Raw genomic sequence first — 18,972 nt, 5'->3', positions numbered from 1 at the left:
TCCTGAACCTCAGCTCGAAGAGGCACTGTCAACCTCACAAGTGTCAAGGAGAACCTTGTTGCACTTTACCTGAGTGACAGATCTTTCTGTCTCACCAGCCTGTAAGATTACAGGTAAATCTTGCAAACCTTTTTAGGAAATTAACCATGTAAGTCACCTGGGTAGCAGAGAGAGACATCACAACACAGTGTTGAAGACTATATTGTTCAGTGTTGACAAGTTGCAGTTATTGAGATATACGAAAATCGAGAAAAACACAAGATAGAACACTGTATACAAAACATATAATTACCAAACAGAAGGAACACTGTCATTGTAGAACACAAAACACACACTCTGAATGATGATGTAGCCAGACTTAGTCTTGGTTACAAATACTTCTGAAAGTTTGACAGACACACAGACTGATGTAGTAACCAGACTTGGTTACAAATACTTCTGACAGTTTGACAGACACACAGACTGATGTTGTAGTAACCAGACTTGGTTACGAATACTTCTGACAGTTTGACAGACACACAGACTGATGTTGTAGTAACCAGACTTGGTTACAAATACTTCTGACAGTTTGACAGACACACAGACTGATGTTGTAGTAACCAGACTTGGTTACAAATACTTCTGACAGTTTGACAGACACACAGACTGATGTTGAAGTAACCAGACTTGGTTACAAATACTTCTGACAGTTTGACAGACACACAGACTGATGTTGAAGTAACCAGACTTGGTTACAAATACTTCTGACAGTTTGACAGACACACAGACTGATGTTGTAGTAACCAGACTTGGTTACAAATACTTCTGACAGTTTGACAGACACACAGACTGATGTTGAAGTAACCAGACTTGGTTACAAATACTTCTGACAGTTTGACAGACACACAGACTGATGTTGAAGTAACCAGACTTGGTTACAAATACTTCTGACAGTTTGACAGACACACAGACTGATGTTGTAGTAACCAGACTTGGTTACAAATACTTCTGACAGTTTGACAGACACACAGACTGATGTTGAAGTAACCAGACTTGGTTACAAATACTTCTGACAGTTTGACAGACACACAGACTGATGTTGAAGTAACCAGACTTGGTTACAAATACTTCTGACAGTTTGACAGACACACAGACTGATGTTGTAGTAACCAGACTTGGTTACAAATACTTCTGACAGTTTGACAGACACACAGACTGATGTTGAAGTAACCAGACTTGGTTACAAATACTTCTGACAGTTTGACAGACACACAGACTGATGTTGTAGTAACCAGACTTGGTTACAAATGCTTCTGACAGTTTGACAGACACACAGACTGATGTTGTAGTAACCAGACTTGGTTACAAATGCTTCTGACAGTTTGACAGACACACAGACTGATATACCAGGCACTATGTTCACTCCTAGATCTTTCTGAGCGAGATTTACAATCTTTGTCCCTCAAATACCTTAGTGATCTGATATCCTCACAATCATGTATTCGCTGGATTGAATCCAAACAGCCACTTACCTGACCAGATTTGTGGTTCTATTCTTGTTACTGTTGCATCATCAGCAAGCTGTGTGTGTGTGGGGGAGGGGCTGAGTGTCAAGACACTGGCAGTGTGCCATGCACGTGCCCTTGCAGTACCATGTGTCTTGGTTGTACTTGCATGCTCTTACCACAGTCTGGTACATTCTCCTCTACCTACCTACCTTCCTTCCTACCACAGTCTGTTATATTCTTCTCTACTCCTGTTACCCACCACCTATCTTCCTACCCAACTACCTATCTACCTGCCTTATAGCAGGGTGTACCAGTAAACGTAAGTGGTCAACTTAGTCCCCTCACATTACTGGTTAATGTAACATTTCTCTGTGTGATACACAGCTCACTTAACACACTTGTTACTCACCTATTTCTGGTTGCAGGGGTTGAGTCACAGCTCCTGGCACCTTGATACTGGCACACTTCAGTGATTCGTGTATGTCAACACAACGAGGAAGATCTCTCAGTCTTGACTGAGACACTGTCACAAAGATGGTCTCTCAGCCTATACTGAGATAGACTGTCAGAAAACTCTTGTTGGTACAGTCAACTCATATCATCCTGGTGATCATACAGTCATATCATCCTGGTGATCATAGTCATATCATCCTGGTGATCATAGGAACATAAAGAATGAACAATAGCAGGCCCACTGGCCCATGTGAGGCAGGTCCATATCACCCTCCAGTTTAGACCAATGACCCACCCAGTCAGGTCACATCCACTTAAGGAAGGAGCACTGCACCAGACCCAGCAGCACAAGCTAGTCAGGTCCAACTCACACCCACCCACATCTACTCATGTATTTATCCAACCTATTTTTAAAGCTACACAACGTTCTGGCCTCTATAACTGTACTTGGGAGTTTGTTCCACTCATCCACAACTCTATTACCAAACCAGTGCTTTCCTATATCCTTCCTGAATCTGTGATTGTTTTAATTTTTCATGTCGTGAACTGGGAAGCCAGTGGAAGGTTTCACTTACAGGCCCAGAAGATGCTTTACTGGGACATTATGTGACTTAGACCAGTGACAGGAAGCACTTGTCATGTTTACTGACCAATCTTTCCTAACCTAACTTCTTGCTTAGCCTAACCTAGCCTAACCTAACCTAACCTAGTCTAACCTAACCTAGCCTAACCTAGCCTAGCCTAACCTAACCTAACCTAGTCTAACCTAACCTAGCCTAACCTAGCCTAACCTAACCTAACCTAGTCTAACCTAGCCTAACCTAACCTAACCTAACATAGTCTAACCTAGCCTAACCTAACCTAGCCTAACCTAGCCTAACCTAACCTAGTCTAACCTAGCCTAACCTAGCCTAACCTAGTCTAACCTAGCCTAACCTAACCTAGTCTAACCTAACCTAACCTAGCCTAACCTAACCTAGCCTAACCTAACCTAACCTAGTCTAGCCTAACCTAGTCTAACCTAGCCTAACCTAGCCTAACCTAACCTAGTCTAACCTAGCCTAACCTAGCCTAACCTAACCTAACCTAGTCTAACCTAACCTAGCCTAGCCTAACCTAGCCTAGCCTAACCTAACCTAGTCTAGCCTAACCTAACCTAACCTAACCTAGTCTAACCTAACCTAGCCTAACCTAACCTAACCTGACCTAGCCTAACCTAACCTAACCTAGCCTAACCTAGTCTAACCTAACCTAGTCTAACCTAGCCTAACCTAGTCTAACCTAACCTAGTCTAACCTAACCTCCTTACTTAACCTAACCTAACCTCACTTCTTGCTTAACCTAACCTAACCCAACCTCACTTCTTGCTTAACCTAACCCAGTCTCACTTCTTGCTTAACCTAACCCAACCTCACTTCTTGCTTAACCTAACCTAACACAACCTCGCTTCTTGCTTAACCCTTACCCAACCTCACTTCTTGCTTAACCTATCCTAACCCAACCTCACTTCTTGCTTAACCTAACCCAACCTCACTTCTTGCTTAAACTAATCCAACCTCACTTATTGCTTAACCTAACCCAACCTCACTTCTTGCTTAACCTAACCTAACCCAACCTCACTTCTTGCTTAACCTAACCCAACCTCACTTCTTGCTTAACCTAACCTAACCCAACCTCACTTCTTGCTTAACCTATCCTAACCCAACCTCACTTCTTGCTTAAACTAACCCAACCTCACTTCTTGCTTAAACTAACCCAACCTCACTTCTTGCTTAACCTAACCTAACCCAACCTCACTTCTTGCTTAACCTATCCTAACCCAACCTCACTTCTTGCTTAACCTAACCCAACCTCACTTCTTGCTTAACCTATCCTAACCCAACCTCACTTCTTGCTTAAACTAACCCAACCTCACTTCTTGCTTAAACTAACCCAACCTCACTTCTTGCTTAACCTAACCCAACCTCATTTCTTGCTTAACCTAACCTAACCCAACCTCACTTCTTGCCTAACCTAACCCACCCTCATTTCTTGCTTAAACTAACCCACCCTCACTTCTTGCCTAACCTAACCCAACTTCACTTCTTGATTAACCTTACCCAACCTCACTTCTTGCTTAACCTAACCCAACCTCATTTCTTGCTTAACCTAACCCAACCTCACTTCTTGCTTAACCTAACCCAACCTCACTTCTTGCTTAACCTATCCTAACCCAACCTCACTTCTTGCTTAACCTAACCCAACCTCACTTCTTGCTTAACCTAACCCAACCTCACTTCTTGCTTAACCTAACCTAACCCAACCTCACTTCTTGCTTAACCTAACCCAACCTCACTTCTTACTTAACCTAACCTAACCCAACCTCACTTCTTGCTTAACCTAACCCAACTTCACTTCTTGCTTAAACCTCACTTCTTGCTGAACCTAATGTAATCCAACCTCACTTCTTGCTTAACCCAACCTTACTTCTTGCTTAACCTAACCCACCCTCACTTCTTGCTTAACCTAACCTAACCCAGCCTCACTTCTTTCTTAACCTAAACCAACCTCACTTCTTGCTGAACCTAATGTAACCCAACCTCACTTCTTGCTTAACCTATCCTAACCCAACCTCACTTCTTGCTTAACCTAACCCAACCTCACTTCTTGATTAACCTAACCCAACCTCACTTCTTGCTTAACCTAACCCAACCTCATTTCTTGCTTAACCTAACCCAACCTCACTTCTTGCTTAACCTAACCCAACCTCACTTCTTGCTTAACCTAACCCACCCTCACTTCTTGCTTAAACTAACCCAACCTCACTTCTTGCTTAAACTAACCCAACCTCACTTCTTGCTTAACCTAACCCAACCTCACTTCTTGCTTAACCTAACCCAACCTCACTTCTTGCTTAACCTAACCCAACCTCACTTCTTGCTTAACCTAACCCAACCTCACTTCTTGCTTAACCTAACCCAACCTCACTTCTTGCTTAACCTAACCCAACCTCACTTCTTGCTGAACCTAATGTAATCCAACCTCACTTCTTGCTTAACCCAACCTCACTTCTTGCTTAACCTAACCCACCCTCACTTCTTGCTTAACCTAACCTAACCCAACCTCACTTCTTGCTTAACCTAAACCAACCTCACTTCTTGCTGAATCTAATGTAACCCAACCTCACTTCTTGCTTAACCTAACCTAACCCAACCTCACTTCTTGCTTAACCCAACCTCACTTCTTGCTTAACCTAACCCACCCTCACTTCTTGCTTAACCTAACCTAACCCAACCTCACTTCTTGCTTAACCTAAACCAACCTCACTTCTTGCTGAACCTAATGTAACCCAACCTCACTTCTTGCTTAACCTAACCTAACCCAACCTCGCTTCTTGTTTAACCTAACCCAAGCTCACTTCTTGCCTAGCCTGACCTAACCCAACCTCACTTCTTGCCTTGCCTAACCTAACCCAACCTAATTTAACCTAACATCTTGCCTAGCCTAACCTAACCTAATCTAATATGATGTAACCTAGCATAATGCAACATAACGTAGCCTAATCTAACGTAACACAATCTAGCATAACCTAGCCTAATTTAATCTAATATAGCCTAACCAAACATAGCCTAACCTAACATAGCCTAACTTAATCTAACGTAACCTAATCTAACGTAACCAAACCTAATTGAACCTAACCTGACTTAACATAATCTAACCTTCTTCTCTTATGCCTAATTTAAGGGAAAAACAACATCCAGTATTGAGCCTCTGCTTAGGTGGGATGTAAGCAAGTAAGTAAGTTTATTCAGGTATACACAAATACAGTTACATAGAATTATCATACATAGCAGCATATGTGTAGAGAACCTGGGATAACCCAACAAAGTCAGAGTGACTTATTTCCATTGGGGACATACACAGATGATAGCCAAGTAATGAGTGAGATACTGAAGTCCCAATATGACTCGGTGTTCAGCGAGCCACTACCCACTCTTAGGGTCGACAATCCAAATGAACAAAACCCAAAATTTGCTCATCCCAAAAATCTTGGATATTATTCTAACTCCACAAGACTTTGAAGAGGCAATTAATGACATGCCCATGCACTCTGCCCCAAGCCCAGACTCGTGGAACTCCATGTTCATCAAGAATTGCAAGAAGCCCCTATCACGTTCCTTCAGTATTTTATGGAGAGGGAGCATGGACACAGGGTTCATCCCACACACACTAAAAACAGCAGACATAGCCCCACTCCACAAAGGTGACAGTAAAGCAATTGCAAAGAACTACAGACCGATAGAACTAACATCCCATATCATAAAAATCTTTGAGAGGGTCCTAAGAAGCAAGATCGCCAACCACCTAGATACCCATCAGTTACAGAACCCAGGGCAACACGGGTTTAGAGCAGGTCGCTCCTGCTTGTCCCAGCTACTGGACCACTATGACAAGGTCCTGGATGCTGTAGAGGATAAACAAAATACAGATGTAGTATACACAGACTTTGCAAAAGCTTTCGACAAGTGTGATCATGGTGTAATAGCACACAAAATGTGGGATAAAGAAATAACGGGAAAAGTTGGTAGATGGATCTTCAACTTCCTGACAAATAGAAGACAAAGAGTAATAATATACAGAGTAAAATCCCAGGCAGCCACTGTAAAAAGCTCTGTTCCACAAGGCACAGTACTCGCTGCCATTCTATTCCTCGTCCTCATTTCTGACATAGAGATGTAAGCCATAATTTTGTGTCTTCCTTTGCGGATGGCACCCGGATTACCATGGCAGTGACCTCCATCAAAGACACCACGAGACTCCAAGCAGACATCAACCAAATTTTCGAATGGGCCACTCAAAACAATATGAAGTTCAACGAGGAAAAATGTCAACTACTCAGATATGGGAAACTTGAAGAAATTAAAAATGTGTCAGGGTATACCACAAATTCTAATCATACAATAGAGCAGAAAAGTAATGTGAAGGACCTGGGAGTGATAATGTCAGAGGATCTCGCCTTCAAAGCCCACAATAATGTATCTATCTCATCCGCTAGGAAAATGATAGGATGGATAATGAGAACCTTCAAAACTAAGGATGCCAAGCCCATGACTCTCTTCAGATCACTTGTGCTCTCTAGGCTGGAATACTGCTGTACGTTAACGGCCCCCTTCAAGGCTGGTGACATTACAGACCTGGAGAGTGTACAAAGAACTTTCACAGCACACACAAGTACGATAAGACTCCTAAACTACTTGGAACAGTTGGAGGTCCTTGATCTGTATTCACTCCAATGCAGGCGAGAAAGATACATGATAATATACACTTGGAAGGTCCTGGAGGGATTAGTACCAAACCTGCACACAAAAATCATTCCCTATGAAAGTAAAAGACTCGGCAGGAGATGCAACATTCCCCCAATGAAAAGCAGAGGCGCCATGAGTACACTGAGAGACAACACAATAAGTGTCCGGGGCCGAAGACTGTTCAGTTGCCTTCCAGCATACATAAGGGGGATTACCAGTAGACCCCTGGCTGTCTTTAAGAGGGCACTGGACAGGCACCTAAAGTCAGTACCTGACCAATCGGGCTGTGGTTCGTAAGCTTGCGTGCGGCCAGCAGTAACAGCCTGGTTGATCAGACCCTGATCCACCATGAGACCTGGTCTCAGACTGGGCTGTGGGGGCGTTGACCCCTGAAACCCTCTCCAAGTAAACTCCAGGTAAACCCAATTAAATGTAACCTAGCCTAATGTAACTTAGTCTAGCTTAGCCTAATGTAACCTAACCCACCTAACCTAATGTAATCTAAGCTATCATAACCTAACCTAGCCTAATGTAACCTAACCTAACATAACCTAAGACATAGGTCAGAGGATCAAAAGCTGCAATAGGGAGTCATATAACTGGGAACAGTATCAGGAAACACTCATCCTGTTTCCTCAGCACTCTTACTTAAGCTACCTGGAGTTTACCTGGAGAGAGTTTCGGGGGTCAACGCCCCCGCGGCCCGGTCTGTGACCAGGCCTCCTGGTGGATCAGCGCCTGATCAACCAGGCTGTTGCTGCTGGCTGCACGCAAACCAACGTACGAGCCACAGCCCGGCTGATCAGGAACTGACTTTAGGTGCTTGTCCAGTGCCAGCTTGAAGACTGCCAGGGGTCTGTTGGTAATCCCCCTTATGTGTGCTGGGAGGCAGTTGAACAGTCTCGGGCCCCTGACACTTATTGTATGGTCTCTTAACGTGCTAGTGACACCCCTGCTTTTCATTGGGGGGATGGTGCATCGTCTGCCAAGTCTTTTGCTTTCGTAGTGAGTGATTTTCGTGTGCAAGTTCGGTACTAGTCCCTCTAGGATTTTCCAGGTGTATATAATCATGTATCTCTCCCTCCTGCGTTCCAGGGAATACAGGTTTAGAAACCTCAAGCGCTCCCAGTAATTGAGGTGTTTTATCTCCGTTATGCGCGCCGTGAAAGTTCTCTGCACATTTTCTAGGTCGGCAATTTCACCTGCCTTGAAAGGTGCTGTTAGAGTGCAGCAATATTCCAGCCTAGATAGAACAAGTGACCTGAAGAGTGTCATCATGGGCTTGGCCTCCCTAGTTTTGAAGGTTCTCATTATCCATCCTGTCATTTTTCTAGCAGATGCGATTGATACAATGTTATGGTCCTTGAAGGTGAGATCCTCCGACATAATCACTCCCAGGTCTTTGACGTTGGTGTTTCGCTCTATTTTGTGGCCAGAATTTGTTTTGTACTCTGATGAAGATTTAATTTCCTCATGTTTACCATATCTGAGTAATTGAAATTTCTCATCGTTGAACTTCATATTGTTTTCTGCAGCCCACTGAAAGATTTGGTTGATGTCCGCCTGGAGCCTTGCAGTGTCTGCAATGGAAGACACTGTCATGCAGATTCGGGTGTCATCTGCAAAGGAAGATACGGTGCTGTGGCTGACATCCTTGTCTGTCGGATATGAGGATGAGGAACAAGATGGGAGCTAGTACTGTGCCTTGTGGAACAGAGCTTTTCACCGTAGCTGCCTCGGACTTTACTCTGTTGACGACTACTCTCTGTGTTCTGTTAGTGAGGAAATTATAGATCCATCGACCGACTTTTCCTGTTATTCCTTTAGCGCACATTTTGTGCGCTATTACGCCATGGTCACACTTGTCGAAGGCTTTTGCAAAGTCTGTATATATTACATCTGCATTCTTTTTGTTTTCTAGTGCATTTAGGACCTTGTCGTAGTGATCCAGTAGTTGAGACAGACAGGAGCGACCTGTTCTAAACCCATGTTGCCCTGGGTTGTGTAACTGATGGGTTTCTAGATGGGTGGTGATCTTGCTTCTTAGGACCCTTTCAAAGATTTTTATGATATGGGATGTTAGTGCTATTGGTCTGTAGTTCTTTGCTGTTGCTTTACTGCCCCCTTTGTGGAGTGGGGCTATGTCTGTTGTTTTTAGTAACTGAGGGACGACCCCCGTGTCCATGCTCCCTCTCCATAGGATGGAAAAGGCTCGTGATAGGGGCTTCTTGCAGTTCTTGATGAACACAGAGTTCCATGAGTCTGGCCCTGGGGCAGAGTGCATGGGCATGTCATTTATCGCCTGTTCGAAGTCATTTGGCGTCAGGATAACATCGGATAGGCTTGTGTTAATCAAATTTTGTGGCTCTCTCATAAAAAATTAATTTTGATCTTCGACTCTCAGTCTGGTTAGCGGCTTGCTAAAAACTGAGTCATATTGGGACTTGAGTAGCTCACTCATTTCCTTGCTGTCATCTGTGTAGGACCCATCTTGTTTAAGTAGGGGCCCAATACTGGACGTTGTTCTCGATTTTGATTTGGCATAGGAGAAGAAATACTTTGGGTTTCTTTCGATTTCATTTATGGCTTTTAGTTCTTCCCGCGATTCCTGACTCCTAAAGGATTCTTTTAGCTTAAGTTCGATGCTTGCTATTTCTCTGACCAGTGTCTCCCTGCGCATTTCAGATATATTGACCTCTTTTAGCCGCTCTGTTATTCTTTTCCGTCGCCTGTAAAGGGAGCGCCTGTCTCTTTCTATTTTACATCTACTCCTCCTTTTTCTTAGAGGAATAAGCCTTGTGCATACATCGAGTGCCACCGAGTTAATCTGTTCTAGGCATAAGTTTGGGTCTGTGTTGCTTAGTATATCTTCCCAGCTTATATCGGTTAGGACTTGGTTTACTTGGTCCCACTTTATGTTTTTGTTATTGAAGTTGAATTTGGTGAATGCTCCCTCGTGACTAGTCTCATTTTGTCGGTCTGGGGCTCCACGCATACATGTCTGAACCTCAATTATGTTGTGATCTGAGTATATTGTTTTTGATATGGTGACATTTCTTATCAGATCATCATTGTTAGTGAATATGAGGTCTAGTGTATTCTCCAGTCTAGTAGGCTCTATTATTTGCTGGTTTAAATTGAATTTGGTGCAGAGATTTAAAAGCTCGTGTGAGTGTGAGTTTTCATCAGAGCTGCCTCCTGGTGTTATTACTGCAACAATATTATTTGCTATATTCCTCCATTTTAGGTGCCTTAAGTTGAAATCCCCCAGGAGCAAGATGTTGGGTGCAGGAGCTGGAAGATTTTCCAGACAGTGGTCAATTTTTAACAGCTGTTCCTGGAATTGCTGGGATGTTGCATCCGGAGGCTTGTAGACTACCACAATGACTAGGTTTTGATTCTCGACCTTTACTGCTAAAACTTCCACTACGTCATTTGAGGCATTAAGCAGTTCTGTGCAAACAAGTGACTCTGCAATGTACAGGCCAACCCCCCCCTTTTGCCTGTTCACTCTGTCACATCTGTATAGGTTGTAACCTGGGATCCATATTTCGTTGTCCAAGTGATCCTTTATGTGGGTCTCAGTGAAAGCCGCGAACATTGCCTTTGCCTCTGCAAGCAGTCCACGGATGAAAGGTATTTTGTTGTTTGTTGCTGGCTTTAGACCCTGTATATTTGCAAAGAAGAATGTTATCGGACTGGTGGTATTGTTGGTACTGGGGGGGGATTTTTTTTCCGGCATTAGTATCTGTATCTGTTGGTTTGGAGTGGAGGCCATCGACTGTGGTTCCACTCCAGGAATGACTGGATTTGGTGTACGATTTCTGCCAGTGTGACTTTGTAAATGGTTTGAGTGGGGCTGAAACATTGATGTAATAATAATATTTTTGTTTCTACCAGTACATGTACAAGGTATACAGACCATAACTGACATCAGTGACATACTACTATATAGAAAATCCCTTGTTATGCTGAGCATTTCCTGCAAATTAGGTCAATTTTGTCCCAGGATGTGACCTCACACCAGTCCACTAACACCCAAAATGCAACCCACACCAGTCCACTAACACCCAGGATGAAACCCACACCAGCCGACTAACACCCAGGTACCTGTTTTACTGATGGGTGAACAGAGACAACAGGTGCCTTATGGAAACACATCCTGATGTTTTCTGGTCATGCCGGGGGATTGATCCCCAGACCTCAGTATGTGAGTTGAGTGCAATAGTGAGCCACCTACGTGACACCTTAAGCTCTTCTCTCCCATGTGTGAGTTGTCTGTGTATTGTTCCAGTCACAGTATTGTGAGTTAATGTTCTTTAAGGTACCATTATTAATGTTGTTTATATTTGGCAGGCAAGATGTGTGGAGGCGGTGTGGTGAGCGCTCGAGGTCCACGCCCCCCTCAGGAACCGCTGCCTCGCCCGTTGTGCCTCCGCCGTCGCCGCCGCCGCCTCCAGTAACCGCCTCCACCATGACTGCTGCCTGAAACTAACCCCCAGACTAACCCCCTACGACACAACCCCTTAGCTCGTTTCCTACTCGTTCTTCCCTGTTTATAGTTACCTCTGCTTCTGTTGCATCACACGTGGTGTCTAAACCAGCAGACGTACAAGCTAGGAAATTGTATTTTGAGTTTGTGGGGAAAACTTGTATTTAGGCTTACGTTATAAGCTCCACACGTACCACTTTGTTTCACCAGTTGAGATTCAGCGAGGAGACTGACTGTCTTATCCAACTGGTGTAGTGTTAGTCTTTGTGTGTTCCGGCACTGACTGTCGTAGAGCAAAGTTTGTACCTGCTGCAGGGACATCTATCATCTAGAGTTTGTGTTTACAAGAGTCGTTCCTGGCTCTGTCATAGAGTGAAGTCTGCAGCTGCTGATACAAGGACACCTATCATCTAGAGTTTGTGTTTTAAAGAGTCGTTCCTGGCTCTGTCATAGTGAAGTCTACAGCTGCTGCTGCTGCTGCTGCTACAGGGACATCTATCATCTAGAGTTTGTGTTTTAAAGAGTCGTTCCTGGTTCTGTCATAGTGAAGTCTACAGCTGCTGCTGCTACAAGGATACCTATCATCTGAGTTTGTATTTTAGAGCAATTCCTGGCTCTATCATAGTGAAATTTCTCTGAAGTCAACACAATTCAGAGCACCAGCAGCTCTGTTATCATAAAATCCAACCACAAGAGCACCTCTCATTTAGAGCTGGTATTGTAGAGCCATTGATGGCTCTATAATATAGCATTATAATATAGCATTACTGGTGCAGCATAAGCCTATCGAAATTCACTTTTTTCATAGTGCGTGATCACTATAGGCTCCACAGATGCACTTGTCCTCCAGGACTCTTGTTTTTGAACCAGTCGTGGTCTTAGAGTCTTAAGATAGGTCATTTGTACCTTCAAGAAGAGTCTTCATCAAGGTCATTTGTGTCACCAAGTAGCCCTCAACAAGGTCATTTTTACCACCAAGTAGTCCTGAACGAGGTATTTTGAATCGCCAAGTAGTTCTTAACAAGGTCATTTGTACCAAGTAGTCCTCAACAAGGTTATTTGTACCACCAAGTAGTCCTTAACAAGGTCGGTTGTACCACCAAGTAGTCCTTAACAAGGTCGTTTGTACCACCAAGTAGTCCTTAACAAGGTCGTTTGTACCACCAAGTAGTCCCTAACAAGGTCGTAACTACGGAACTGTGGACAATATTAGCCTCTCTTATCCCCCACCATAGAGCTGAGTTTCCCCAAGATCACTCTGCTGCGAGTCGTACTCGCCGAGTTGCGAGTCTGGGGGGTCGAGACGCCGGCCTCTTGGCTGGACCGACACGCAGCAGCCACCAAGGAGCCGTCACACACAGCTGCGCATGGAGGGACCCCTCTCGTCTAGAGCCTGTGTCTTAGGGCTCTAGATAGAGAAATATTTGTAGAGCCTCGCTATGTGCCGAGCGTAAACGTACCAGCACAGGTTTTTTTTATTTTTTCGTTGATTTTTGTTAAGTTTCGTTAGCACCACCTTGTTTATGTTGGATTTCCCAATTCTTCGATTTTTCTTTGAATAAGTTTACCACATAACCCCAAACACAACCACATAACCACAACCACATAACTACAACCACACAACAACAACCACGTAACTACAACCACTTAACCACCCCCACAGTAATTACCACATCGATAACGACATGAAAACGACCAATATTTTCTCACCGACTGAAGAGTTTAAGGTTAGTACTGTGTGTTTATTAATATTTTCTATCATAATTATGGAGGAATTAGTTAAGTAATCTTGTATTTATCTCAAAACTAGATTTTAAAACATAGTAAACTGATAAACCTTTTCAATGTCCGTCACATAGATCAGTGTTATTGACAACAAGGTCCCTCACATTGATGTATGTTATGGACACCAGGGTCCCTCACATACATGTATGTTACTGACACCAGGGTCCCTCACATAGATGTATGTTACTGACACCAGGGTCCCTCACATAGATGTATGTTACTGACAACAGGGTCCCTCACATAGATGTATGTTACTGACAACAGGGTCCATCACATAGATCTGTTACTGACACCAGGGTCCCTCACATAGATGTATGTTACTGACACCAGGGTCCCTCACATAGATGTATGTTACTGACACCAGGGTCCCTCACATAGATGTATGTTACTGACACCAGGGTCCCTCACATAGATGTATGTTACTGACACCAGGGTCCCTCACATAGATCTGTTACTGACACCAGGGTCCCTCACATAGATGTATGTTACTGACACCAGGGTCCCTCACATAGATATATGTTACTGACAACAGGGTCCCTCACCTAGATCTGTTACTGACACCAGGATCCCTCACATAGATCTATGTTACTGACACCAGGGTCCCTCACATAGACCTATGTTACTGACACCAGGATCCTTCACATAGATCTATGTTACTGACACCAGGATCCCTCACATAGATCTATGTTACTGACACCAGGATCCTTCACATAGTTCTATGTTACTGACACCAGGATCCCTCACATAGATCTATGTCACTGACACCAGGGTCCCTCACATAGATCTATGTTACTGACACCAGGGTCCCTCACATAGATCTATGTTACTGACACCAGGGTTCCTCACATAGATCTATGTTACTGACACCAGGGTCCCTAACATAGATCTGTTACTGACACCAGGGTCCCTAACATAGATCTATGTTACTGACACCAGGGTCCCTAACATAGATCTATGTTACTGACACCAGGGTCCCTAACATAGATCTATGTTACTGACACCAGGGTCCCTCACATAGATCTATGTTACTGACACCAGGGTCCCTCACATAGATCTATGTTACTGACACCAGGGTCCCTAACATAGATCTATGTTACTGACACCAGGGTCCCTAACACAGATCTATGTTACTGACACCAGGGTCCCTCACATAGATCTATGTTACTGACACCAGGGTCCCTCACATAGATCTATGTTACTGACACCAGGGTTCCTCACATAGATCTATGTTACTGACACCAGGGTCCCTAACATAGATCTGTTACTGACACCAGGGTCCCTAACATAGATCTATGTTACTGACACCAGGGTCCCTAACATAGATCTATGTTACTGACACCAGGGTCCCTAACATAGATCTATGTTACTGACACCAGGGTCCCTCACATAGATCTATGTTACTGACACCAGGGTCCCTCACATAGATCTATGTTACTGACACCAGGGTCCCTAACATAGATCTATGTTACTGACACCAGGGTCCCTAACACAGATCTATGTTACTGACACCAGGGTCCCTCACATAGATCTATGTTACTGACACCAGGGTCCCTCACATAGATCTATGTTACTGACACCAGGGTCCCTCACATAGATCTATGTTACTGACACCAGGGTCCCTAACACATATATGTTACTGACACCAGGGTCCCTAACACAGATCTATGTTACTGACACCAGGGTCCCTCACATAGATCTATGTTACTGACACCAGGGTCCCTCATATAGATCTATGTTACTGACACCAGGGTCCCTCACATAGATCTATGTTACTGACACCAGGGTCCCTCACATAGATCTATGTTACTGACACCAGGGTCCCTCATATAGATCTATGTTACTGACACCAGGGTCCCTCATATAGATCTATGTTACTGACACCAGGGTCCCTCACATAGATCTATGTTACTGACACCAGGGTCCCTCACATAGATCTATGTTACTGACACCAGGGTCCCTCACATAGATCTATGTTACTGACACCAGGGTCCCTCACATAGATCTATGTTACTGACACCAGGGTCCCTCACATAGATCTATGTTACTGACACCAGGGTCCCTCACATAGATCTGTGTTACTGACACCAGGGTCCCTAACATAGATCTATGTTACTGACACCAGGGTCCCTAACATAGATCTATGTTACTGACACCAGGGTCCCTAACATAGATCTATGTTACTGACACCAGGGTCCCTCACATAGATCTATGTTACTGACACCAGGGTCCCTCACATAGATCTGTGTTACTGACACCAGGGTCCCTAACATAGATCTATGTTACTGACACCAGGGTCCCTAACATAGATCTATGTTACTGACACCAGGGTCCCTAACATAGATCTATGTTACTGACACCAGGGTCCCTCACATAGATCTATGTTACTGACACCAGGGTCCCTCACATAGAGATGTCTACATTATGAGCTCAACTCACCTAGATAAGTTGTGAGTGGTAAATATTGTGTTAGATATGAACGTTGTGTGGTGAGCATGCACAATATAATATAAATCCTGCCCCCACGCACTGCATGATGGGAAAAACAAAACTGTGACCTTGTGTCTGGTTTACAATAGTGATTTTAAGATGTTTTTTCAAATGGTTTTTATGGTTTTATTGGCTGTTTCTTGGTAGCATTTGATTAAATGGAAGACACTGCTGAAATAGAAATGATTTTGATTGGTTTCAAGACTGGAAGTAGGTCGAAATTGAGCTCAAAAATGCGGAAATATTTGATTTTTGCTTATATTCCAGAGAACAGGTAAGGACCCCTCCCGTATAACCCCCAGTCTGGTTTATGAGTTATTGTGATTCTGCAAACCATGAACAATTTTTCCAGGTTATATTTTATTATCCAAAAAATAGAGTAAATCTTCTGTTTTTTGTTTGAATAAGAATCTCAAATGGAAGCCAAGTGTTATATAGGAGAGACCTGGAGACGTTACTAGTGAGGAAATATTGTTTTAGTGTCAGCAATGTCTATATTGTTTATTATAGACTTATTAAATTGGCTTTTTTTTTTTGTAATTTTGTGTAAAATTGGCCAAGTAACTGAATTCTGATCACTGTAGGGTAGTTGAAATGGTTGAATGGGCAGTTTCTCAATTGACTGACCACAAGACAACACCCCATTCAACTGTTTTAATTACCAAAATAAACAATATACACATTGCTGGCACTAAAACATTTCCTCGGTTCATTAGTCTCTTCTATGTTGCACTTGACTGATGTATTGAATTCTTATTCACACACAAAAAGAAGATTTACCCTATTTCTTGGATAATTAAATATAACCAGAAATGATTGTTCATGGTTTACAGCATCTCAATAACAGAACCAGATGTATTAACAACCCATATAACAAACTGGGTGTTGTAGGGGACCTTACCTGTCCTCTCAAATATCAGCAAAAATCAATTACAGTGGACCCCCGGTTAACAATATTTTTTCATTCCAGAAGTATGTTCAGGTGCCAGTACTGACCGAATTTGTTCCCATAAGGAATATTGTGAAGTAGATTAGTCCATTTCAGACCCCCAAACATACACGTACAAACGCACTTACATAAATACACTTACATAATTGGTCGCATTGGGAGGTGATCGTTAAGCGGGGGTCCACTGTACTTCCGCTATTTGGAGCTCAATTTCAGTCTACTACCTGTTCTGAAACCAATCAAAATTATCTCTATTTCAGCATTGTCTTCCATTCTATCAATGAAACTATAAAATACCATTTGATAAAACACCTCAAAGTCACTATTATAAACCACATATAATTTGTTTTTCCCATCATGCAGTGCGTGGGGGCAGGATTTATATTATATTGTGCACGCTCACCACACAACGTTCATATCTAACACAATATTTACCACTCACCACTTATCTAGGTGAGTTGAGCTCATGTGAGGGACCCTGGTGTCAGTAACATAGATCTATGTTAGGGACCCTGGTGTCAGTAACATAGATCTATGTTAGGGACCCTGGTGTCAGTAACATAGATCTATGTTAGGGACCCTGGTGTCAGTAACATAGATCTATGTTAGGGACCCTGGTGTCAGTAACATAGATCTATGTGAGGGACCCTGGTGTCAGTAACATAGATCTATGTGAGGGACCCTGGTGTCAGTAACATAGATCTATATGAGGGACCCTGGTGTCAGTAACATAGATCTATGTGAGGGACCCTGGTGTCAGTAACATAGATCTATATGAGGGACCCTGGTGTCAGTAACATAGATCTATGTGAGGGACCCTGGTGTCAGTGACAGATCTGTATGAGGGACCCTGGTGTCAGTGACATAGATCTGTATGAGGGACCCTGGTGTCAGTGACATAGATCTATGAGGGACCCTGGTGTCAGTAACATAGATCTATGTGAGGGACCCTGGTGTCAGTAACGTAGATCTATATGAGGGACCCTGGTGTCAGTGACATAGATCTATATGAGGGACCCTGGTGTCAGTGACATAGATCTATATGAGGGACCCTGGTGTCAGTGACTGTTGCGAATAAGAAATTTTTTAAAGAACTTCAGAATGTGGCCTGTTACCATTTATTTCTTATGCAACAAGATTTTTGGATTCGAGTTCTTTAAATGAAGTATTTAAATACAATACATTATCTTCTCTTTGTAGTTAATTTAACTTAATACTTTGTACAATAAATTTACCATATTCATTTAGTTCAAAATCATGGAAATGTCATATTAATAAGGAAGTTTAATTATTCTTCCTGTATCTAAGTCCTCATTAATATTTACGTCTCTTTCTTAACAAGACTGTAAACTCAAAATACAAAAGGTACAAGATTTAACAAGACCTTTGAATCTGGCCGTAAAGTATCTCTATGGATTACTGAACTGACCAAGAATATAAATATCAAAAGAGTCTTTCAAAGTAATGAGGAACAAATTGAGTCAGCTCTTGAGTCCAATTCTCAAAACCATTCAACTCTACACCGTAAGAGCCAATATACGATCAGTTGTCAGGGCTAGAGCAGGGAGCAGACTGACTACTTGCCAGTCTGTTGACGTGTCGTCAGGTTGGATCAGCTGAGCCACGTCAGCCAGCCGGACATAAACAATTGAACAATTCACCGGATGGTTCCGAGACTTAAACTCTATATACACAAGAAATTCTACCTAACAATAATACTAAAATAATAGTGATAATAGTAAAAAATAGTAATAATACCAAAATAGTGATAATAACAATATAGTGATAATAACGATAATAGTGATAATAACGATAATAGTGATAATAACGATAATAGTGATAATAACGATAATAGTGATAACGATAATAGTGATAATAACGATAATAGTGATAATAACGATAATAGTGATAATAATGATAATACCATGGTATTTTTCATATATTAACAGATAATAATATAACGCAGAAAGTCTCTATTTTAGCTATAAACGGGGACTTTCGCGCTATAATATTAAGTGATGAACATTTTCTCTT

General features: G+C 42.7%; 1 protein-coding gene across 7 annotated transcripts in view; it reads left to right on the top strand.

Moving 5' to 3' along the window:
* Positions 1 to 18,972, top strand: part of LOC128700948 (uncharacterized) — a 132,301-nt gene that overhangs the window by 14,898 nt on the left and 98,431 nt on the right. For all 7 annotated transcript variants that reach the window (XM_053794443.2, XM_053794441.2, XM_053794442.2 and 4 more), the window contains exon 2: positions 11,582 to 13,444. The gene's annotated coding sequence lies outside the window, so the exon portion shown is untranslated. The remainder of the gene's footprint in view (positions 1 to 11,581; positions 13,445 to 18,972) is intronic.

This window comes from Cherax quadricarinatus, unplaced genomic scaffold (assembly GCF_038502225.1).
Source record: "Cherax quadricarinatus isolate ZL_2023a unplaced genomic scaffold, ASM3850222v1 Contig9, whole genome shotgun sequence".
Classification (NCBI taxonomy): Eukaryota; Metazoa; Arthropoda; class Malacostraca; order Decapoda; family Parastacidae; genus Cherax; species Cherax quadricarinatus.
Note: the sequence above shows the minus strand (reverse complement) of the source record. Positions and strands in the feature narration are given on the sequence as shown.